Source organism: Protopterus annectens, chromosome 9.part0 (genome assembly GCF_019279795.1).
Source record: "Protopterus annectens isolate FY-2018-M chromosome 9.part0, PAN1.0, whole genome shotgun sequence".
Taxonomy (NCBI): domain Eukaryota; kingdom Metazoa; phylum Chordata; order Ceratodontiformes; family Protopteridae; genus Protopterus; species Protopterus annectens.
The window spans coordinates 1,082,856,743-1,082,882,724 of NC_056743.1; the positions used below are offsets into that span (position 1 = coordinate 1,082,856,743).

Here is a 25,982-nt window from a genome sequence, read left to right on the forward strand (position 1 = left end):
TTAAATTGTCAGTTTCATATGCTCAAATATCAGCAATATATATTATGTCTCTGCTTAAACAGAAAATGTTGATAAATTCTGAAGGTGCAGAAAACAAAGAAATGCAGAATTTATTACATGCAGCTGAGCAAGTTGGAAAGCATACTTTGCAATGTGGTTTTGATTCTTTGGAGGCCTCCTGTAGGGCTGCTGTCACGGGTTCTGTCATTAGGAGGCATGCTTGGTTAAAGGAACAAAATCTACCAGATCATGTTAAAGCAAAATTATTAGATGCTCCATTACAGCATGATACTTTGTTTGGTGTTAAAGAAAATTGAGGACAAAGCCAAATCTATGCAAACAGTCAGTGATTTCTTGCAGGTACAGCCTCCAAGATTTAGCAGACACTGGCCTACAAAGAATTGGTCCTTTCCAGTTTCAGACAGACCACAAAGGGGCAGATACAGACGCCCAAGAGGCAGATCCCAGCCCCAAGGTTCATGCAGGTCTAAACAATGGGGTGCTTCTACCTCCAAAAGTGGAGAAGACAAATCACAGCCTTGTAGGAAATAGTCCCAATGACTTCCCCCTGCCTGCGCCAAGCACTTATCTTCTGGCAGCACCTTTAGGGGGAAAACTAGCACTTTTTCACAAAATTGGCACATACTAACCCAGGACAAATGGGTCCTAGACAGTGTCACTGGGCTACAAGTTTCACTTTCATACCCTGCCAAGGGCAAACGGTTGGCCAGACCTACCAAAAAAACAATGGGCAGAGGCACAAAAACAAGTTTCATCCCTCATGGAAATGAGGGCCATTCAACAAGTACCAGAATAAGAACAGGGACAAGGATTTTATTCAAGACTGTTCTTGGTACCCAGAAAGGACAAAGCCTGGAGACCAATACTGGACCTATCTATTCTAAACACATATCTGGATATTCCAAAATTCAAAATGTTGACCTTACAGCAGCTTCTGTCCATGCTGGGCAAGAAGGCTTGGCTTGTGACTTTAGACCTAAAAGAGGCATACCTGCATGTCCCAATAGACAGACATGCAGAAGATACCTCAGATTCAAAGCTGGCTCAATGCACTACCAATTCTCTGCACTGCCCTTTGGCTTATCTGCTGTGCCCAGGGTCTTCACAAAGTGCCTGGCACCAGTAATTGCATTCTGCAGACAAAAATGAATACAGATGTATCCTTACTTGGACGACTGCCTCATAAAAGCAGAGAACAAGGACATTCTACTACAGCATCTGGCGTTTGTAAAGAGATTACTACTATGCCTAGGGTACACAGTCAACAAACAGAAATCAAAACTAGTGCCCTCTCAAGAGAATATTCCTGGGTGCAAGCTTAAATACAACTGCCCAGATGGCTTATCTCATGTCAGACAAACAAAGGCAACTGACTACCTATTTCAAACTGTTGGCAACAAAGGCCCAGTTATCTGCAAGAAAAATTCTGCAGGCTTTGGGTTTCATGGCATCCTGCATTTTACTAATTCCATATGCAAGACTGCATATGAGGAAACTTCAGTGGTACCTAAAAAGTGTTTGGACTCAGCATTGCCCCAGCCTGGAAACAATAATTACTCTCATTCTTTGCCTGCAACAGGAGTTTTGATGGTGGTCGAAGGCCTGTTGCCAGAACAAGGGACAGCCATTCACCTTACCCCCAGCCAGGCAGACATTGACAACAGATGCATCAGATTATGCCTGGGGGGCACACATGGCAGGAAGATGTATTCAAGGCACATGGTCCGCCAACCAAATGCATCTACATCTCAATCAGAAAGAGATGCTAGCTGTTCAGACTGCCCTGACAAACGGTCAAGGACCTACTTCATCCGGGACAACTACAGATAGACAGTACAACGGTCATGTGGTATATAAACAAGCAGGGAGCCAGTCATTCTTACCCCCTCTGCAGACTAGCCATTACTTTGTGGGACACAGCATTGACTTACCAAGTACATCTGCAGGCACAATTCCTGCCAGGAAAGATAAATACTCTGGCAGAAGAACTAAGCAGAAACTTCATGGATCCCCACGAGTGGAAATTGGATCCACAAGTCTTCACCATGATAACAATGAAATGGGGATGCCCAGACATAGACCTATTGCTTCTCCTCACAACTGCCAACTAAAGAGATTCTGCACAAGGACTTATCACAGACAAGCATGGAAAGTGGATGCCCTAGCTTTCAGCTGGAAAAACTTTAACAGTATATGCCTTTCCTCCCCTGCCTCTACTCCCCAAGGTACTCCTAAAGGTCAGACAAGAGAAGCCAAAAATTATACTGATTGCCCCAGACTGGCCCCACCAGTACTGGTATCCAATCCTAAGGAACTTGTCTCAGTGCTCAGCCTGGACCTTACCTCAGATACCTCACCTACTGTCCGAACAAAACAATCAGATCCTGCACAGCCAACTCAAGACCTTAAATCTGGCAGCATGGCAGATAATGTAGTCATATAAAACACACCTCTCACTAAAACGGTGATGGATGTCATTTTGGAGGCCAGGAGGCCTAGTACTAGAAAATCTTATGCTGGAAAATGGAAGAGATTCTGTGCCTGGAACCAGGCACAAGGAATTGACACAGCAGTACCAAATATTCCTCAGATTTTGCAATACTTAACTGAGATGCTGGACAAAGGCCTATCCTGTTCATCAATTAAAATTCATGCCTCTGCCATTTCGGCTCATTACAATACAGAGCCCACCAATCTTTTCTCATCCTTTAAGGCAATACCTCAGAGGAGCCAAAAACTTAAGGCCTCCAAGGAGATCACCAGTACCTGCATGGGACCTCAATTATGTTTTGGAAAGACTCAGTCTGCCCCCTTTTGAGCCAGCTGCTACAGCTGATATAAAGATTTTATCTTGGAAAACAGCTCTGCTCCTAGCAATAACCTCTGCAAGATGAGTCTCAGAGCTGCAGGCACTCATGGCTGTGGAACCTTTTAACATTTTTCATCCAGACAGGGTTTCTCTGAGGACAAACCCAACATTTACGCCTAAAGTAGTGTCCAGTGTGGCCCTTAACCAAACTATTCATCTGCCTACTTTTCATCCAAACCCGCAGAATAAGGGGGAGAGAATTCGGCTTTCTTTGGACATACACAGACAGCTACACTTCTACTTGAACAGAACCAAAGCTTTCAGAAAGACTGAGCAACTACTAGTGGCATATGCTGCAGGATCACAAGGAAAGGCGATCTCAAAGCAGACTGTTTCAAAGTGGATAGGCCACTGCATTCGTTTCTGCTATTCACAGCATGGCAAGCCAGTGCCTAAGGGCATTAGGCCACATTCAACCAGAGCAGCAGCCACTTCAGCAGCCTTCCTCAGGGGAGTACCAAAGACATTTTAGAGGCTGCTACCTGGAGTTCAGTGCACACCTTTACAAAGCACTATCATTTACCACTCTACTCTAAATCCAGGGCAGGCTTTGCCACTGCAGTTCTGCAGGGCCTCATAGCCGCTTCTAATGCTATTTAGCTCCAGCCTCCCAACCATAGCTTTGGGATTCAACCCAAGTGTAATGACTGCAACAGTGAAACACTAAGAACATAGTATAGTTGTGTACATTTACCATAAATGTAGATGTTCGAGTGTATTCACTGTTGCAGTCCAGGTTACCCACCCACCATCCCCTATCTCTTTTTGCTGGAACTTAGCTGCACTTCTCTAATCTATACAGCCTATGTGGTGTATTTGCTTGTAGATGAAGGTATAATATATTTTGGTGCATGTATGTTTTATTGGCATATTTTTAGCCTTCCCTTTTGGGGGCACCTGACATAAGAAAATGGCATCTGCTGCATCTTTTATACCCCTGGCGCACTGACGTCGGGGAAGAGGCGAAAGCAACCGACGCCGGACCTAGACTTTGGAATTCAGGCCGATTGAGGGTAGCCTGCCAGCAGGATAACCCAAGTGTAATGACTGCAACAGTGAATACACTCGAACATTTACATTTATGGTAAGTGTACACAACTGTACTTTATGGTAAGATTTTACACAAATATTCTTTTTCACTTTCCTTCTTACACTTAAGAATTGTGTTGCTTTCTTGATGTTCTTTGTGTTTCACTGTTGCAGTCATCACACTTGGGTTATCTGCCTGCAGGTAGCCCTCAAGTCTGCCTGAATACTAGAGTCTTGGGATTTCTGCGTTGGATGCTGTTGCCTCTTCCATGAAGTCAAGTCGTCAGGGGTATAAAACATGCAGCAGATGCCATTAGCTTTTCTTGCCACGCGGGAGCCCGAAGCAGTTAGCAAGTTGGTGGTCAGCCACTACCTGAAATGTTCGATCTGAAGTAGGAACTTCATTTGTCAGCAACCTGTGGGATACGGATCCGATCTCGGATCCGAGCCGGCAGCTTCTGTCATAGCATAAATCTGAGCTCCTAGCTCCTCCCCTTAACCATAATCCCCTGCCTACCCTAACTGACCTCAGATCTAGTTTGCCGCTCTTCAAGCAACAGCTAGGTTCAGAGCTCTTAGCGTTTTTGTGAGAAAAAAGTTTTTATTTCTTCTTTCTGAGTGACTGATTGTGTGTGTGTGGTAGGTTTACCCTTTACACTAATCTTTTTATTTTAGCTTTCAGCTTAAATTTAATTTAAAATATTTCTCTCTCCCCCGCTGGTCGTAGCGTGTGTGTGTGATTGAGTGTTAGGGGCCTAGTGAGTGTGCTTTACTACAGTAATGTCGGAGGCCCCTAAAGCCATTTTTTCGAAATGCACCGAGTGTGGTCACAAGCTTTCACCAGCTGATGGCCACACTCTGTGCGTTAGGTGCCTTGGGGTTGAACACCTCTCTTCGGGTTGCGCGATTTGCATGGCGTTCAACCCCAGGGCACTCAAGGATCGAAGGTCAAAGCTAGTTCTGGCGGGCCTTCTACCCCCAGACTCTGCATCGGCCTCCGGTACTTCAGTGCCCGCTACAACCCCCCGGTAGCGGTCACTCCTGCCTCCCTTCCTCCGACCGGGATTTAACCTACCGCATCGGCTCAGGAGGATAGGGAGGCCAGGAAAGAGAAGCGGCGGGAGAAGCACCTTAAGCGGCGGGCCGAGGACTCATCAGCCCCGCCCGCCAAGAGGGCTTCTCCGTCCAAGTCTTCTCGATCTCCTCCTCCTCGGATCCGATCCCCTTGTTTCTCCCCGGGACCCGAGGAGGAGGTGATCCGGTCCCCATCGAGGCGACACTCCAGGTCTGCCTCTGTGGCCTCTTCGAGGTCCACTTTTAGCATGTCTGATGCGGACATGGACCGGATGATGAGATTCATCCAGGCCCAGATGCAGATGGGAGTGCTCTTGCCTGCCCCCCCCCCCCTCCGGGGGGGGGGGGGGAGCTCGACCCCTTTTTTCGCTCTTATAGCTCCTTCTCCGACCCGCATTCCGGGTTCGGAGCACTCTGAGCCGAGCCACGTTGGATCCGGGGGTAGGTCGGAGCCGACCGTGCTGGGCACGTCTGCTCCGACTGCTCCCTCGAGTTTGTCGGATCCGACCTCTCGGAGCCGTGGGCTGAACTTCGGATCCGAGGGATTCGGTGTGCTTCCGGCTCCGTCCCGGTCGGAGCACACTGGTCCTTTGGATCCCCGCTTCGGATCCGAGTGGGAGTCAGATCTTGGATCCGTCAGAGCGGCTCCCCCTCAGCCTTTGCTGCGGTGGAGAGGGCACTGTCGAGTGCTTCCAGACCTCCGGTCCTGGCTTCGGCTCCCTCCCGCACTCCTTTTCATCTGGTCCTGGCTCCCCTCATCCGGCCCTCGGGACAGCCTGCCTCAGCGCCTTTAGGAGTTCCAGGGGAACAGGATACAGCCCGTGAGGACTCCTCGGACAGCCCCCCCGAGGAGATTCCTCACAAGGCAAAGTGCAAAAGGATGCACATGGACTCCCCTGAGAGTCTCACCGAATATACGGACTTGGATGAAGGGGAAGGCTCCTCTAGGTCACCCCCCGAGGATGTCTCCTTTGGAGACATCATGGAAATGCTCAAAATCAGGGGTGGGTGGTCTGCCCCCAAGGCTTCCTCTGACGAGTCTGTATTCCTTGAGGCGTTTGAGGCAGGACCATCTACCTCTTGGGTGTCCCCTCCACCCGACCCCCTGGTGGATCTCATATCCTCTAGGGCTTGGAAGGAACCGGACACCGTAGAGCCGATCCCCAAGTGTCCAGACAAAATTTTGAGCCCTCCTGCAGAGAGAACACATTGGAGCAGAGGTCCCCCTGTGGATACCATGTTGGTGGCTGCAGCCACCAAGAAAGAGTTGGCTCAGGAGAGCCCCCACGGTTCATCCTCCGAGCAAGGAGTCTTGCGCAATGGACCGTCTTGGGAAGCGGGCCTTCAGTTCAGCGACCTTCTCTATGAGGGCCTTGAACTACATGGCACACGTTATTCGGATGCAGCGGGATCTAATTAAGGAATACGCTGCTTCCCCCCCAGGGTCCATGTCGGAGGGAGACAAGGATCTGAACTCCTCCCGAATGGCCACCCTCCGCTCTATCTCTAAAACCTCTATGCGGCTGTTCTCATGCTACGGAGAGAGCCGCTAGAGCAGGCAGAGTCGGGCTTGTCATGAGGAGACAGGTCTGGCTCCGTCACTGTGACTTCTCGGAACCCTTTAAGGCGTCATTCGCGAATGCCCCTTTTGATGGTTCTGCACTGTTCGGCAAAACCGTTCACGACACTCTTGTCCAGAGCGAGAAAGACGGGAAGACCTTGTCTGCCGTCTGAGTCAGCTTCTCTGTGCCCCAGAGGTCCTTTTCCAAGAACCAAAAGGGTCAGAAGATGTGGTTCCGAAAATTGCATCAATCCCAGTCTGCTCAGGACAACCAGTCCTCTCGTGGCAGAGGAGGACAGGGAGGACGCCGCCCCAGAGGCAGAGGGGGTCCTAGGAATTTTGGGTCCAGAGAACCGTTCTCTGAGAGGCCCACTCAGAACCCCTGAGGGGTTTCCCGACTGCTCCACTCTGGAGGCAGTCGGGGGGCGTTTTTCGGGGCACCTGGCAAAATGGGAGTCCATAACAACGGATTGCTGGGTGCTTCGTATTATATCCAGAGGTTACCAAATTCCCTTCATAGTAAACCCCAGAATCAGAAGCCTTCCCGACGTTCCACCCAGTCAGAGGAAGGCGGCTGCTGCAGAAATTCAGCAGCTTCTACAAAAAAGAGCCATCCAGCCCGTCCCCCCAGATCAAGTCGGATCAGGGTTTTACTCCAGGTTCTTTCTGGTGCCAAAAAAGACAGGGGACTTGAGGTCCATCCTCGACCTCTCTCTCCTAAACCTGGCGGTACCCAAAGAAAAGTTCCGAATGGTCACGTTGCAATCCGTCCTCCCCTTATTGCGGGAGGACGACTGGATGTGCTCTATAGACCTCAAGGATGCGTACTATCACATTCTAGTGGACAGGCGTTCCAGGAGGTTTCTCCGCTTCCGGCTGGGAGCCTGTCGCTTTCAATTCAGGGTCCTCCCCTTCGGTCTCACCTCAGCCCCCAGGGTGTTCACCAAGGTCCTAGCGGTAATAGCGGCCCACCTGAGACTCCAGGGAATTCAGGTCTTTCCGTACCTGGACGACTGGCTCCTCACAGCCCCAACAAGGCATCTACTTTGTTCATGCATGGACTATTTCCTCAGTCTGGCTCCACTATTAGGATTAACCATCAACATGACCAAATCCTCTCTCATCCCTACACAGGTGCTCGATTTTATAGGGGCGAGACTGGATTCCAGACAGTTGTTTGCATTCTTGACTCCAGATCGGCTTCGGAACCTGATGTTGCACGTGCAGGCCATCCTTCAACTGCAATCTCCTTCGGCGGAATTGATCCTGAGGGCCCTAGGATCTATGGCGGCTGCAATCCCTCTGCTGCCATTGGCCCGGTTGAACATGAGGGTTCTGCAGTGGACCCTCCAGGTACAATGGTCCCCGTCTCACAACCCCCTGTCTCACCCCATTTCCTTAAGCAAGGTTTGCAGACAATCGCTCCTGTGGTGGCTCCAGTCTCCCAACCTCCACACGGGACGTCCCTTCTCATTACCTCCGCCAGTCGACACAGTGACCACGGACGCTTCTCGCCTGGGGTGGGGAGCATTTTTCAGGCAGGACAGTCCAAGGCACATGGAACGACGTAGAGACCTCTTTGCATATCAACGTCCTGGAGATGAGGGTGGTGCTTTTGACGTTGCAGGCACTACACAACTCTCTTCCGGAAGGGACAATTGCGGTACAGACAGACAACATGTCGGTAGTCTGGTACATCAACAAACAGGGGGGAACCAGGTCTTACCCCCTTTGCCGCGAGGCCATGAGAGTGTGGGAATGGGCGATTTCCACCAACCGCTTTCTCATAGCAACACACATTCCAGGACGGGCCAACATTCTAGCGGACAGGCTCAGTTGTACTATCCTGACTCCTTACGAGTGGTCTCTCAACCACCGAGTCGCAGAGCAAGTATTTGCCCGATGGGGGCAACCTTGTTGCAATCTTTTTGCCTCTCCTTCAAACACCAAATGCAACGATTACTTCGCTCTGATCCCCCCTCCGGGGGAGTCCCCGAGAGACTCTAGTTCATGCTTTGGCCTCCTGGTCTGCTTTATGCTTACCCTCCTCTTCCCCTGATGTTGAAATTATTACAGAAAGCCAGGCAGCTGGGGAGCAAAATGATCCTCATTGCCCCATTCTGGCCTCGTCAGACGTGGTTCCCTTACCTATGGTCTCACCTAGTGCATCCACCATGGATTCTGGATCCCATTCCAGATCTCATCTCTCATCCTCTCGGTCTTCCGACTCCGAACCTGGTCAGCCTCAAGCTGACGGCTTGGTTGCTCCAGTTCCACTCCTTATAAGGATTCCCGGGATCTCATCACCGGTCAAAGCTATTCTTGTAGCAGCTCACAAGCCTTCCACCAGGAAGGTTTATCGGAGTAAGTAGAAACGCTTCACCATTTGGGCAGAACACCATCGTTTAGACCCTTTTACAGCCCCGATATTGTCGGTTCTAGATTTTCTAACCTCTCTCTTTCACCAGGGGGCTAGTTCTTCCACAGTCAAGGTACAACTAGCAGCAATCTCATACTACCATGTGGGGCAAGAGTCTGGCCCTCTTATCACTTCCAAACTATGTAAGACCTTCCTCGAGGGTACCTTCCTCCTTCGGCCCCCAGTTAAAGAGGTGGTACCTCCATGGGATTTATCCTTAGTCTTGCAGGCCTTGACGGGTCCCCCATTCGAACCGGCGGCCACGGTTGATCTCATATTTCTCTTGGAAGACAGCTTTTTTGGTGGCCATAACTTCAGCCAAAAGAGTATCGGAATTACAAGCTTTGTGTCAAACCACCATATCTGGTTTTTCACCCGGATAGGGTTTACCTCAGGATCAATCCGTCCTTTCTACCTAAGGTATCTTCAGAAGCGAACATCAATCAATCCATCAATCTCCCAGTGTTTTTCCCCAACTTTCATAACAAAGGAGAGTACAAGCTACATTCCTTAGACGTACACAGACAACTACGTTTTTATATCCATAGAACTGCTGATCATAGGCAATCCGATCAGTTTATCTCCTTTGCCAAAAGTAATTTCGGGAAGTCAGTTTCTAAAGTTTCTCTCTCTCGATGGATCTCGAGTTGTATTCTTTTAGCATATCAGAGCTCGGGGAGGCCTGCACCTCAAGGAGTCCATGCTCATTCTACTAGGGCCATTGTCACTTCTGCGGACTTTCAAGCTAGGGTTCCACTGGATGACATTTGTTCCGCAGCCACTTGGGCTTCATCTCACACCTTTATCAGCCACTATAAAATAGATGTGGTTTCCTGAGGTAGGGCGTCCTTTGGCTCTGCGGTGCTCCGGAATATCCTTCCATGAAGGCCACCCACGATTTAGGTAGCTGGGGACTCTGTCCCACAGGTTGCTGACAAATTAAGTTCCTATTTCAGATTAAGAAGTTATGTACACACCATAACGTTCCATCTGAGTAGGTATCTTCATTTGTCTGCAACCATCCCCCCCTCCTTCCCCCTGACCGATATGATCGTTATTGTGTTATTAGCATATTTTCCCATTGGGACACTTTCTATCTGCTGTGCTATGGGGCAAACTTGATCTGAGGTCAGTTAGGGTAGGCAGGGGATTATGGGTAAGGGGAGGAGCTAGGAGCTCGGATCTATGCTATGATAGAAGTTGCCGGCTCGGATCCGAGATCGGATCCGTATCCCACAGGTTGCAGACAAATGAAGATACCTAGTCAGATGGAACGTTATGGTGAGTACATAACTTATTTTTCGAATTTCAAACCTGAAGTCTTCTAAAGCCAAGTACCCCGTTGGGGACCCTTTTTTCTTGCTCTAACCAATGTCAGAAAAAGTTAACAATTGTCTTGCCTGTGGAAAGCAAATACCTCAGAGATTTTCATTCTTACTGCATCACCTGTTTAGGCCCAGACCACAATGTTCCTCGCTTTCGGTTTTGTGCCTTGTTCAACGCCCGAACTATTCATCGTCGGGCTATTTTTGTCGCTAAATTCTTTCACTCTCGTTCTCCGTATCCCAAAATGGCTTTGTTAAGCCATCCGACTACCGATCTTCCAAAAAAGTAAGAATAAAGACAGACAGACCGCATAAGTCCAAAACTGCCGACAACGCTTCTGTTAAGCTAGTCGCCGGTACTCCGTGAGGCGCTTTCGCAGCCCCTGATACCCGTTTCTACAGATTCGCAAGCCTCTGCTGAGATCCATTCGGAGTCCGGTATGCCACGAGATGCTTCTTCGACTGTGGAATCTGCGGATGTCTCTACCTTGGATGGGTCTGGCGCTGCTGTGCAGGCATCGGCTTCTCAGGGTGTATTCAGCCCTTTCGATGTTGGTATTAAACAGACTACTTAGTTTTTGACTAAAACTAGCGAATTTCTCAGGCCCAAAGTTCTCACTACACCTGGGAAACTGACTACGAAAGCACATTTTCAAGCTCCCATGCCTCAGAAACAAATGCTTAGAATTGCATAAGACCTTATTACTTTAATTAGGGGAAGGCATCCTTCCCCCTCTAAAAGACCAAATTGATTTTCCTTCTGATTCTACAGACCATGAGTCCGATACCTCTGATCCTTCGGATTACTAGGACATACCCTTATCCACCTATGAGGATTCAGATGTAGAGGATTCCATTCCCTCTGCCACCCTCCAGAGGACTTTTTTCTGTGAAACCTTGCAATACCCTAAGAGAGCATTTCCGCTGGGAATCCCAGGACTACCCTCAGTCCAAAAAGAGACTTGGGGAATTTTTAGACTTGCCTCAGAGGAGGCCTGTACCTATACCCCCTGTCCTGGATATTGTAGATGTCTTCATGGAATCAATTCTTACCCCTGATACTTTACCTCCAGCTCCTAGAAAGCCTGACTGGTACTACAGAGTACCTGACACTCGCATATTCCTCTTTAAAAATCCTACTGCAGATCCAGAGACCATTTCCCAGGGACCTAAAGGTATTAAGGCTACTACAGCCAAAAACCCTACCCCTTCGGACAGGCATTCTAGGGCTTTAGACAGATGGGGTAAGAAGGTATATACCTCTGCAACTCTTGCCATCAGAGCTTTAATTTGCCAGATGTTCGTGTTACCCTGCTGCAGTCATTACACTTGGGTTATCCTGTCGTCAGGCAGTCCCGCAGTCTGCCTGAATTCCAAAGTCCTGGTCCGGCGTCGGTTGCCGTCGCTTCTTCCCTGACGTCAGTGCACCAGGGGTGTATAAGAGGCATCCGACACCATTTTCCCCAGTCTTTCTTGCCGCGCGGTGCCCGAAGCAGAAGCAGTTTGCAAGTGCCGGTCGGCCGACACCTGAGATTTTCTAATCAAATTTCAGTCCGAAGTCTTCAAAGCTAAGTACCCCGTTGGGGAACCTTTTCTTGCCTCAGTCCGATGTCCGAAAAAGTTAACAATTGCATTTCTTGTGGGTAGCAAATACCTCATAAGGACTTTCATTCTTATTGTATACCTTGCCTAGGCCCAGACCACGACGTCACTGGTTGTCGGTTTTGAGCTAGGTTCAATAAGCAAACTATAAAGCGACGCTTTGATTATGCACGACACTACTTCGGTAGGAAATTTAATTACACTATGCCGTCGGAGCAACCGACTACCGGCGTGCATAAAAAACGCAAAGATAAAGACAGGCAGCCTAGATCCAAGCCAGACTCCGAGGCCTCGGCTGGGCTGGTCGCCGGTTCTCCGGTTTTCAGTGAAGCGCCTACGCAGCCCCTGACGACCGCAGAATTGGAACCCCAGACCGCTTCTGATTCTCAAGCAGAGAGTTCTAGGCTGACACAGCCATTTTCTTTAGGCCCTACCGACAACATTGCAGAAGGAGAAGCCGGTGCTGCGGAAACACCTTCAGTTACAGAAGGTGTCTTCAGACCGACTACTCTCACCATAAAATCTTATGCTAAGCTTAAGTTGACTCTAAAACCATAAAAGACTGCACATCAGTCTCCAGTTCAAGGCCCCATGCCTAAGAAACAGATGCTTAAAATGGCTGAAGATTATTTCTTTAATCAGGGGTTCCCAACCCTCCCACCCCCCCCCCCCCAGACAAAAGGCCTAGACAAGAGGAGGATTATGCCTCCTCTGATCCAAGTGTCTATTTCCTCAGGCTCCTCTGAGGAACAGGATTACTCCTTTCCCCCTTATGAAGATTCTGATGCTGAAGATTCCATTCCCTCAGCTTCTCCCCCTGAAGACTATTCCTTTGGGGAAACCTTACATACCATGAGGGAACATTTCCACTGGGAAAGTCAGCACTACTCCGACTCAATGAAAAGGCTCCGAGAGTTTCTTTTACTCCCCCAGCACAGACCACTTGCTATCCCTCCAGTTTTAGACATTGTGGATGATGTTTACTTAGAATCTAGTCTAAATCCAGATTCTCTGCCTCCTGCACCAGCCAAACCAGATAGATATTATAGAGTGCCTGACTCTCACAAATTCCTTTACAAAAGCCCTGTTGCTGACCCAGAGACAATCTCCCAGGGTCCCAAATGGGCTAAGGCTTCTGTGGCTAAAAATTCTGTACTCACTGAAAGGGACTCCAGAGCACTAGATAGGTGGGGGAAGAAGGTTTACTCCTCAGCTACTCTAGGTATGAGAGCACTAAATTGTTAATTTCACATGCTGAAATACCAGCAATTCCTGATGTCTCAAATAAAACAAAAGATGAGCATGCACCTTCAACAGTCTGAATTCAAAGAAATGCAGGATCTGTTGCATGCAGCTGAGCAGGTGGGCAAACATACTTTACAATGTGGATTTGATTCCTTGGAAGCTTCCTGTAGAGCAGCTGTTACTGGGTCTGTTATACGTAGGCATGCTTGGTTAAAGGAACAAACTCTGCCTGATCATGTTAAAGCAAAGTTGCTAGATGCACCCTTACAGCAGGATGTCTTATTTGGGGTTAAAGCAGAAGTTGTTTTAAAGAAAATGGAGGATAAGGCAAAATCTATGCAGACGGTCAAAGATTTCTTACAGGTACAACCCCCACGCTTCAGCAGAAATTGGCCAGCAAAAAATTGGTCCTTTCCAGCTTCTGACAGACCACAGAGGGGTAAATACAGACACCCAAGGGGAAGAGGACAAGCACAAATCCCTTACAAACCTTGCCAATGGGGCACTGCAACACAGAAGGGAGGAGAAGACAGGTCCCAAACTACTAGAAGACAAGCACAATGACTTAAACCTCAACTGCCAAGCAAAAATCTCTTGGAAGCTCCCTTGGGAGGAAAATTAGCATTTTTTATAGACAACTGGCGCATCGTCACATTTCCACACCTTGCCAATGATGAAAGGAATGCCAAACTTGCCACAAAATCAATGGGCAGAGGCACAAAAACAAATTACAGCTCTCATGGACATGAGAGCCATTCAACTGGTACCTACACAGGAGCAAGGCCAAGGATTTTACTCGAGGCTCTTTCTAGCCCCCAGAAAGGACAATGCTTGGAGACCCATTCTGGACCTTTCAATTCTAAACACCTTCTTGCAAGTACCCAAATTCAAGATCCTAACACTACAGCAGCTTCTTCCCATGTTGGGCAAGAAAGCTTGGCTAGTAACGTTGGACCTCAAGGAGGCATACCTGCATGTCCCTATCAAACAAAATTGCAGAAGATACCTCCGTTTCATTGCAGGCTCAACCCATTACCAATTCTCTGCACTGCCCTTTGGCTTATCTACTGCACCCAGGGTCTTCACAAAATGTCTGGCACCAGTAATTGCATACTGCAGACAAAGAGGAATTCAAATATACCCATACCTGGACGACTGCCTCATCCAAGCAGAAAGCAAGGACATTCTCTTACAACATCTGACTTTTGTAAAACACCTTCTAAGTTGCCTAGGGTACACAGTAAACAAAAAGTAATCAAAACTAGTGCCCTCACAAAATATGACATTCCTGGGTGCCAGCTTGAATAAAACGGCCCAGATGGCTTATCTGACACCAGACAAACCAACTAACTCAATACTTCAAAATAATGGCAACAAAGACCCAACTCCCTGCAAGAAAAATTCTGCAGGCCTTGGGTTTCATGGCATCTTGCATACTACTAATACCATTTGTAAAACTGCATATGAGGAAATTACAATGGTACCTGAAAAGCGTATGGACTCAACACAGCCACAGCTTGGAAACAATGATACCTCTCATTCCCTGCCTTCAACAGGAGTTTCTATGGTGGTCACAGGCATGTCACCTCAACAAGGGTCAGCCTTTCACCTTACCCCAGCCAGGCAAACTATGACAACAGATGCATTGGACTATGCCTGGGGGGGCACACATGGCAGGACGGTGCGTTCAAGGCGTATGGACTGCAGATCAAAGGAATCTGCACATCAATCAAAAAGAAATGCTAGCTGTACAGAATGCTCTGACAGCCTTCAAGGACCTCTTACATCCAGGACAGCTTATAATAAGGACAGACAACACCACAGCAATGTGGTACATAAAAAAAACAAGGGGATACACATTCCTACCCTCTATGCAGGCAAGCAATGACCTTGTGGAACACAGCACTGGCTTACCAAGTTCAATTACAAGCTCAATTCCTGCCAGGAAAAAAGAACACATTGGCAGACAACCTAAGCAGAAACATCATGGATCCCCATGAGTGGAAACTGGATCCACAAGTATTTGCAATAACTCAAAAATGGGGGCGCCCAGACATAGACCTGTTTGCCAACCCCCAAAACCATCAGCTTTCAAAATTTTGCACAAGGACATTTCACCATCAAGCTTGGAAAGTGGACGCACTCTCATTCAGTTGGAAAATGCTGACAGTATATGCTTTTCCTCCATTGCCCCTTCTCACAAAGGTGCTGCTGAAAGTCAGGATGGAGAGACCTCGAATGATGCTCATTGCCCCGGACTGGCCATGCCAGCACTGGTACCCACTACTAAGGAACATGGCCCAGGGCCCACCATGGATTTTACCACAAATTCCTCATCTACTCACACAGAAAGGCACTCCGATTCTACACAGCCAGCTCAAAACCTTAAATTTGGCTGCATGGCAGATCACCTAAGCTACCAGCCAACCCCTCTTTCACAAGCTGTTATGGATGTCATTCTGGAGGCCAGGAGGCCCAGCACCAGGAAAGCCTACTCAGACAAATGGAAAAGATTTTGCGCCTGGAACCAAGCTAAAGGCCAAAATACCCTTCAGCCAGACATGCCTCCGATTCTACAATATTTAACTGAGATGTTACACAAAGGACTTTCTTTTTCATCTATTAAAATCCACGCCTCGGCTATTTCAGCTCACTACAACACTGATCCTCCCTTATTTTCACATCCACTTCTAAGGCAGCATCTCAGAGGGGCAAAAAACATTAGGCCTCCCAGGAGAGCGCCAACACCAACTTGGGACCTAAATTTTGTTCTGGAAAAACTTACGCTGCCACCTTTTGAGCCAGTTTTCTCAGCTGACTTTAAGCTTATATCATGGAAGACTGCCCTGCTGCTAGCAATTACTTCAGCCAGAAGAGTCTCAGAGCTACAGGCACTAATGGCAGTAGAGCCTTTCCTCATTTTCATCAAGACAGAGTTTCTCTACGAACTAACCCCTCCTTTATGCCAAAGGTGGTATCCAGTGTGGCTCTAAATCAAACCATCAACTTACCCACCTTATTTCCAAATCCACAGAACAAAGGAGAAAGACTCCTGCATTCCTTGGACATTCACAGGCAACTACGTTACTACTTGGATAAAACCTAAGGCTTTCAGAAAATCTGACCAACTTTTTGTATCCTATGCTACAGCATCACAAGGAAAGGCTATCTCAAAACAGACCATTTCCAAATGGATAGGACATTGCATACGTTTTTGCTACACTCATCATGGAAAGCCAGTTCCTGCTAGCATAAGGCCCCACTCCACCAGGGCAGCAGCTACATCTACAGCCTTCCTCAGGGGGGTGCCAACCAAGGATGTTCTGGAAGCTGCAACTTGGAGTTCAGTACACACCTTCACCAAACACCATCACTTACCGCTTTACTCTAAGACTAGAGCTGGCTTCGCCACTGCAGTTTTGCAGGGCCTTCTAGCCTCCTCTAACCCTGTGACTCCACCTCCCATCCTTAGCTTTGGGATTCTACCCAAGTGTGATGACTGCAGCAGGGTAACACAATGAACATAGTACAGTTTTGTACCTAGCATAAATGTAGATGTTCGAGTGTATACCCTGCTGCAGTCCAGGTTACCCTCCCTCCATCCCCTCTGACCCAACTAAAACCTTTCAATACCTTAAAGTCTGATACAACCTTTGTGGTGTGTTTGCTTATAGCTGGAGGGATGTTTTGTTTGTGCTAAGCTTTTATTATTGGTACTATCTACTTGACCATCTTTTGGGTGGGGGGGGGGGCACCTGACATCTGGGGCAAGAAAAACTGAAGAAAATGGCATTGGATGCCTCTTATATACCCCTGGCGCACTGACGTCAGGGAAGAAGCGACGGCAACCGACGCCGGACCAGGACTTTGGAATTCAGGCCGACTGTGGGACCGCCTGACGACAGGATAACCGAAGTGTGATGACTGCAGCAGGGTATACACTCGAACATCTACATTTATGGTAGGTACAAAACTGTACTTTTCACATGTTGAAGTATCAGCAGCATATTATGGAACTAATTGAACAAAAAATTTTGTTGATTCCTGATTGTGCAAAAAATAAAGATTTACAAGTTAATGCATTCCGCAAACCAAGTTGGTAAACATACTTTGCAGTGTGGTTTTGATGCCTTAGATGCATCTTGCAGGGCTGCTGTCACTGGGTCTGTTCTGCGAAGGCATGCTTGGCTGAAGGGACAAATCCTTATAGACCATGTCAAAGCAAAATTACTAGATGCTCCATTAAATAAAGAATATTTGTTTGGCACAAAAACAGAAGAAGCTCTTATAAAGATGGAGGCAAAAGCTAAATCTATGCAAAGTGTTAAAGATTTCTTACAGGTACAGCCACCTGGAATTCAGTAGGCATTGACCTTCAAAAAACTGGTCCTTTCCAGTCCCTCTCAGGCCTTCAGTCCAAACCCAGGGGCAACAGACCACAAAGACTACAGTCTCAGGGTATGTTCAGATGTAAACAATGGAGAGCTCCCACCTCAAAAACAGTGAGTGGTAAGCCACCCTCTTTTGGAAAAAGTTCACAATGACTTCTCCTGCATCCTTCCCAGCCATGCCCAAGTACTTGCACCCCTAGGAGGAAAACTTGCCCTGCATGCAAAAAACTGGGAATACATTACCCAGGACCGTTGGGTTTTAAACATTGTATCCCAGGTATACAGATTCTACTTTCATTCACTGCCAACCCCAAGCGGATTGCCAGACCTTCCCCCAAACCAGTGGGCAGAGGCCCGAAAGCAAGTACTTTCTCTTAGTATAAGGGCTGTTCACCCTGTTCCAACAGAGCAGAGGGGACAGAGTTTCTACTCCAGACTGTTTCTGGTGCCCAGAAAAGAAAATTCTCTTGGCGCCCTATCTTGGATCTGTCAATTCTCAACACCTTCCTGGTGGTACCATAGTTCAAAATATTTACACTCCAACAGCTGCTGCCTTTGCTAGCCGAGGACTCCTGGCTGGTCACCCTAGACTTAAAAGAAGTTTATCTGTACATCCCCATAAGGGAATCTTGCAGAAATATCTAAGTTTCAGGGCAGGCTCTATGCACTATCAGATGTTCTTCATATTTCACTGTTGCGGTCATCACATTTGGATTATCTGCCTGCAGGTAGCCCTCAGCATGCCTGAATACCAGAGTCTTGGATTCCTGCGTCAGATGCTGTCTCTTCCATGATGTCGGGTCGTCAGGGGTGTAAAACATGCAGCCGACGTCATTACATCAGTCTTTATTGCCGTGCGGTGCCCGAAGCAGAAGCAGTTCGCAAGTGCCGGTCGGCCGACTCCTGAAATTTTCGTTTTTGAGTTTCAGAACTGAAGTCTTCAAAATAGATAAGTACCCTGTTGGGGATCTTTTTTCTTGTTCCAACCGATGTCAGTAAAAGTTAACAGTTGTCTTACCTGTGGAAAGCAAATACCTCATGAAGATTTTCATTCGTACTACATTCCCTGCTTAGGCCCAGACCACAACATCCCTCGCTGTCGGTTTTGTGCCTTGTTCGACCCTCGAACTATTCGTCGTTGGGCTATCTTTGCAGCAAATTATTTTGGTACTCTGTATCCATACTCCGAAATGGCTTAAGCCATCCGACTACCGATCTTCTGAAATAACGTAAGGATAAAGACAGAGACAGTCCGCGTAGGTACAAAACTGCCGAAGACTCTTCCGTTAAGCTAGTCGCCAGTCAAGCCGGTACTCTGGTGCTTTCGCAGCCCCTGATACCCGCTACTTCAGATTCGCAGGCCTGTACTGAGACCCATTCGGAGTCCGGTATGCCACAAGGTGCTTCTTCGCCTATGGACCTGCGGATGTCTCTACTTTGGATTTATCCGAGGGTGTATTCAGGCCTACAGACTTTCATTTTAAACCGACGCCATCATCTTCATCTAGGCCTTAAACTCGCACCATGCCTAGAAAACCAACGTCCAAACCACATGCTCAGGCCCATATGCCTAAAAAGCAAATGCCTAGAATGGCTGAAGACCTTATCTTAGAGGAAGCCAGCCTTCCCCTTCTAAGAGACCTAGAACTGATTTTCCTTCTGATTCTTCTGATCAGGAATCTGATATTTCTGTTCCTTCTGATTACCAGGATTTGCCCTTGTATACCTATGAGGATTCTGATGCAAAGGATTCCATTCCCTCTGCTTCCCCTCCAGAAGATTTTTCTTTTGGTGAAACCTTGCACACTCTTAGGGAGCAGATTACTCTGACTCCAAAAAGAGGCTTAGGGAATTCTTACACCTTCCTCAACACAGGCCTTTAGCCATCCCTCCTGTTCTGAACATTGTAGATGATGCTTTCTTGGAATCTAGCCTTTCCCCAGACACCTTACCTCCAGCTCCCAGCAAACCAGACTGGTATTGGAGTACCTGACTGTCGCAAGTTCCTCTTCAAGAATCCTACTGCGGATCCAGAGACCATTTCCCAAGGACCAAAAGGCATTAAGGCTACTGCTGCCAAAACTTTCTACCCCTTCTGATAGAGATTTTAGAGCATTGGACAGATAGGGTAAGAAGGTATACACTTATGCTACTTTGGCCATTAGGGCTTTAAATTGCCAGTTTCATATGTTAAAGTACCAGCAGCATATTATGGAACTGCTTAAACAGAAAATGATGTTGATTCCTGACTGCTGAACACACAGAATTACAGGATTTAATGCATTCTGCAGAACAAGTTGGTAAACATACTTTGCAATGTGGTTTTGACTCTTAGAAGCGTCCTGCAGGGTTGCTGTCACTGGGTCTGTACTTGGAAGGCATGCTTTGCTTAAGGAGCAAAACTTGCCAGATCATGTTAAAGCTAAATTACTGGATAATCCCTTAAACTAAGATCACCTGTTTGGCAACAAAGCAGAAGAAGCCCTTAAAAAGATGTAGGAAAAAGATAAATCTATGCTAACTTAAAGATTTCCTGAAGGTACAGGCTCCCAGATTTAGTAGGCATTGGCCTTTTAAGAACAGGTCCTTTCCTGTCTCTTCCTCGCCTTCAGTCCAAACCCAGGAACAGCAGACCACCTAGGCTACAGTCTCAAGGTACTCATAGGCCTAAGCAGTGGAGGGCTCCCACTTCCAAAGCTGGAAGTAGTAAGACTCCCACCCGTGGAAAAATGTCACAATGACTTAACCTTAAACCTTCCAAGCCCTGCTCAACTGTCTGCTCCCTTAGCGGGAAAGATCGCCCTGAATTCAAAAAACTGGGAACTCGTTACCCAGGACAAATGGGTTTTAAATATAGTTTTCCAAGGATACAGATTCCACTTCCACACCTTACCAACCCCGAACAGTTGGCCAGACCTACCCCCAAATCAGTGAACAGAGGCTCAACAGCAGGTTCTTTCTCTTCTAAGTATCAGGGCTATTAAACCTGTCCCAGCAGAAGAAAGTGGACAACGTTTTTACTCAAGACTTTTCCTGGTACCCAGAAGACAGCTCCTGGTATCCTATCCTGGACCTTTCTATTCTAAACACCTTTTTGATAATCCCAGAATTCAAAATGCCAACACTTCATCAGCTGGTTTGCAAGCTTAGACTTAATGGAAGCTTACCTGCACATTCCAATAAAGGAATCTCAGAGGAAATACCTACACTTCGGAGCAGGCTACATGCACTATCAGTTCTCTCTGCACTTCTCTTTGGAATATCTACTGCGCCCAGGTTATTCACAAAGCGCCGAGCTCCAGTCGTTGCATTTGCAGGCAAAGAAATATTCAAATATACCCATACCTGGACGATTGTCTAATTCAGGCAGAAAGCCAGGACATGCTACTAAGTCATCTGGCATTTGTAAAGAAACTGCTAACCTCACTGGGGTACACCATAAGCGAAAAGAAATCTCATCTAGTACTCTGCCAGCAAACTGTTTTCCTGGGTGCAAGCTTGAACACAACATCCCAGATGGCTTACCTCACTCCAGAGAAACCAGTTTGACAGCCTACTTCAGACTACTGGTTACAAAGACCCAGCTATCTGAAAGGAAAATCCTGCAAGCCCTGGGGTTCATGGCCTCTTGCATTCTACTAATTCCATATGCAAGACTGCATATGAGGAAACTACAATAGTATAGACATTCTCAGGACTTGGAATCAATGATTCCTATCATTCCTTGTATAAAGATTAAGAGGCCTGCTACCACAACAAGGGACTGCCATTCACTCTACCCCCTGCCTCCCAAACCCTAACAGACTCATCAGACTATGCATGGGGGGGCTCACTTGGTAGGGCAGTGCATTCAGGGCAAATGGAACCAGAGTCAAATGCACCTGCATATCAATCAAAAAGAAATGTTAGCTGTACAGTATTCCCTGACAGCCTTCAAGGACCACATTCTTCCAGGACAATTATTGGTAAAGACAGACAAACACCACTGTTATGTGGTACATAAACAAGCAGGGTGGAACCCACTCATATTCTCTCTGCAGACTAGCCATGGCTGTGTGGAACACAGCCTTGAGCTACCAAGTGCACCTACAAGCTCAATTCCTGCCAGGCAAGCTAAATTCACTGGCAGACCTAAGCAGAAATCTCATGGACCCCCACGAGTGGAAACTGGAACCAAAGATTTAACATTTTGGGAAACAAATGGGGAACTCCGAGTTGGACCTGTTTGCTTCCCCTCAGAACTACCAATTGGACAAATTCTGCACAAGGACTCCCCACAGTCAAGCTTGGAAAGTGGATGCCCTGGCCTTCACCTGGGAAAGCCTCTCGGTTTATGTCTTCCCCCCACTGCCTCTCCTCTCGAAAGTTCTGCTGAAGATCAAACTGGACAAACCAAGGAGAATACTGATTGACCCAGACTGGCCACGCTAGCACTGGTACCACCTCTTGTGCAGTATGTCACTGCTGGAACCCTGGCACCTGCCTCAGACCGCTTCCCTTCTGTCCTAGCAGGAGGGCCAAATTCTGAACCCCCAGCTTCAACCCCTGAACCTTGCATCGTGGCTAATTCCTTGAGCTCTCCAATAGCATCCCTCAGTAAGCAGGTGCTAAATATCATTCTGGAGGCAAGGAGGCCTAGTACTAGAAAATACTATGCTGAAAAGTGGAAAAGATACTGTTTCTGGAGCTTAACACATATTCGTCAACACTTAACAGAGATGCTCCACAAGGGCCTTTCCTTATCAATTAAAATGCATGCCTCAGCCATTTCAGCACATTATAATACTGAGCCCACCCCTCTTCTCTCACGCCCTGCTGATGCAATTCCTCAGAGGGGCCAAACATTTAAGACCACCCAGGAGAGCCCCTACTCCAGCCTGGGACCTTACCTTTGTATTGAAAAGCTCACTCTACCTCCTTTTGAGCCAGCTGCGACTGCAGAGTTGAATTTCCTTTCTCAGAAAACAAGCCTTCCTTCTAGCCATCACTTCAGCAAGAAGTGTCTAAATTACAGGCCCTCATGGCAGTGGAGCCCTTCATCATCTTCCATGCAGACAGGGTGTCCCACAGGACCAATCCTTCCTTTATGCCCAAGGTGGTATCCAGTGTGGCCCTTAATCAGTCCTTTCATTTGCCAACCTTTTTTCCCAATCCACAGAACAAAGGCGAAAAAATACTGCACTCTGTGGACGTGCACAGACAACTTAGATTTTATTTGGACAGGTCTACGCCTCTCAGAAAAACTGAACAGCTGCTAGTTGCCTTTGCTGCAGGGGCAGAGGGGAAGGCCATTTCAAAGCCAACCATTTCTAAGTGAATAGGCTATTGCATTCATTTCTGCTGTAAGCACCATGGAAAACCTACCCCACAGGGGATAAGATCACATTCCACCAGGGCTGCATCTACCTCTACAACCTTTCTCAGAGGTGTCCCTACCAGAGACATCCTAGAAGCTGTTACCTGGAACTTTGTACATACCTTCACCAAGCACTACCACTTGTCTATTTTTTCTGAATCCAGAGCTGGTTTTGTCACTGCAGTCTTGCAGGGCTTAAAAGCTTGCTCTAATGCCCTTTAACTTCCTCCTCCCTTCCTTAGCTTTGGGAATCTGCCCAAATGTAATGACTGCAATAGTGAAACACTAAGAACATAGTACAGATGTTGTTCGTGTTTCACTTGCAGTCATTACATTTGGGTTATCCTGCTGGCAGGTTGCCCTCAGTCGGCCTGAATTCCAAAGTCTTGGGTCTTGCGTCGGTTGCTGTCGCCTCTTCCCTGACGTCAGGTCGTCAGGGGTATAAAAGATGCAGCCGGCGCCATTTTATTCAGTCTTTCTTGTAGATGTTGGAGTGTATTCACTGTTGCAGTCCTGGTTACCCTCTCTCCAGCCCCCTTACTTTTCTAGACTTTCTACCTATCCTCTTTTTGGCAATATCTTATGGCTATGGTATTTACTTTTTACTGGAAGTGTTCCACACCATGTAATTTGCTTCCTATTTTGGGGGCTCCTGACGTCTGGGGCAAGAAAAACTAATGTAATGGTGTTGACTGCATGTTTTATACCCCGACGTCATGGAAGAGGTGACAGCATCCGATGTAGAAATCCCAAGATTCTGGTATTTGGGCCAACTGAGGGCTACCTGCAGGCAGATGACCCAAGTGTGATGACTGCAACAGTGAATGCACTCGAACATCTACATTTATGGTAAGTGTACACAACTGTACTTTTCACCGTTTGGGTTATCTTACCCATTTTTCTAAGAGCCTGTCAGAGTTAGATGTAGTGAGACAGGTGAACCAGCTGTTGATAGCGAGAGGCATTTCTCAACCTCAGAAATCCTCCTTTCCATTCGGAGCCGAGGGCCCTGCTCCGAGGACTGCACAATATTTTCCTCCTCTAACCTCTTTGCAGGTTTTGGAAGTTTTGTCACCGACCGCTACCCCAGTCCAGTGGCTTTGGCATTGATAGTGGATCTCACTTCGGTGCTGGAGACTTCTCTTCAGCATGAACCCTCTGCAGAAACAGGGTATCCTCTGGTCTGAGATTGGCCTGCTTCGGCAGCCGTGTCTCTTCTGGAGGCTCCTTCCCTTTAGGCTGGCCCTTTTGGAGCAGGTTGTGACCCCGGTTCTGTGTTTGTCCATTTCGTTTCAGGGCTGCCAATCCCTCCTTGGGGGTCTGGGGGCTGCCAATCCCTCCTTGGGGGTCTGGGCTTCTAGGTGATGGCGAGAGCATTAGCCACAGCTGGCTCCCTTTTGGACCTATCTGCGTCTTGAGACATGCCCTTCTCCTCCTGCTTCTGAGCCCCAGCTACCACCTCTCACTACTATTGGACATCGGGTTCAGGAGCCTCAAGTTAGCCTTCATCAAGGTTCCCCTTCTGCGGGTTCCTCCTCTGCGTTCCTCTCGAAGGAGGTCCCTTGCAAGAAAGCATGCAAGAGGAAACCTGTTGATTCCCCTGAGGAATCATTGACTGAATGTATGGACTACGATGATGGGCAAGGGTCCCCATGGTCGCCCCCTGAAGATGTGCCCTTTGGGGACATTTAGAAATACTGAAACTGCAGGGCGACTGGAAGTCCAACACCCCCTCCCCCAAAGAGAATGTATTGTAGCAGTCCTTCTGAGCCCGACCCTCTACCTCCTGGGTGACCCCCCCCCCCCGCAGATGAACTTGTTCAGTACATCTTGCTGTAGGCTTGGAAGACACCTGATGCCATTGAGCCGGTCCACGTAGGCAAGATAAGATGCTCTCTCCACCTGAAGGTCAACCCCATTGGTCCAGTGGTCTTCGTGTTGATGCTATGGTTGTGGCGGCAGCGACGAAGAAAGCTCGCTTAGCAGAGTTCCACTGTCCATCCCCCGAACAGGGAGTCTCTGGCGATAGGATAAGGAAGAGGGTCTTTTCTTCAGCGACCTTTGCAATCCGATCTATGAACTACTTGGCACGCTTCGCGCATCTTCAGAGAGACTTAATTTCAGAGCTTTCCGAAACGCTTGCAGGAGCAGTGTCTGAAGAGGTATGAGATAAGGTTGCCTCACAACTCGCTACCCTGGAGTCCATTTCCAATTCGTCCATGAGGTTTATTCCACACTCTACCGTAGGGGCGGCAAGAGCTGCATGCGCTGGAGTCGCGGCTAGATGCCATAGTGGATGCGATTTTGCAGATCCTTTCAAGTCTTCCTTAATGCCCCATAGAGGCCTCATCCCTGTTTGCTTCTGAGGTTAAGGACACAGTTGTCAGGCGTGAAAAGGATGGTAAGACCCTGTCTGCCGTGGGTGTTCATTTCTCTACTCCTCAGAGACCCTACTCAAGGAATTACAGGACTGGAAAGATGTACCGAAAATCTCAATGGCCTTTTAGTGGCACACAGGCCGAATTCCCCCCCCCCCGGGGCAGAAGAGTAATTCAAATGGAAGACGTCCCTTTAGGGCCAGAGGGGGTCCACATAACCAGAGATTCTTTCTCTGAACAGCCCTATCAGCTCTTCTGAAAAGCAACCAGATTGCTTGCCTCTGGAGGCTGTCGAAGGTCGTTTCTCTCCGCACCACTTTGCCTGACAAGAGATAACCACAGATTCTTGGGTGCAAGTGGTAATAACCAGAGGATATCACATTCCCTTCATTTCAAAACCAAAGCCAACCAGGCGTATTTCTGACTATGTTCATCGTGCATACAGCTGCAGTCATAACAGATGGGTTTTTCTGCCGTCAGGCGGGTCCTCGGTCGGCCGAATTCCAAAGTCTAGGTCCGGCGTCGGTTGTCGTCGCTTCTTCCCTGACGTCAGTGCGACAGGGGTATAAAAGAACCAGCCAATGCCATTTTCTTCAGTCTTTCTTGCCACGCGGTGCCCGAAGCAGAAGCAGTTCGCAAGTGCCGGTCGGCCAGCTCCTGAGATTATGAATATCTGCAACCGAAGTCTTCTTGAAAGCCAAGTACCGTTGAA

The 25,982-nt window shown here is 47.9% G+C and overlaps 1 protein-coding gene across 4 annotated transcripts in view; it reads left to right on the top strand.

The window, feature by feature from the left end:
• The window catches only part of PCBP2 (poly(rC) binding protein 2), a 1,588,534-nt gene that overhangs the window by 968,998 nt on the left and 593,554 nt on the right, over positions 1-25,982 (top strand). The gene's annotated exons all lie outside the window — the stretch shown is intronic.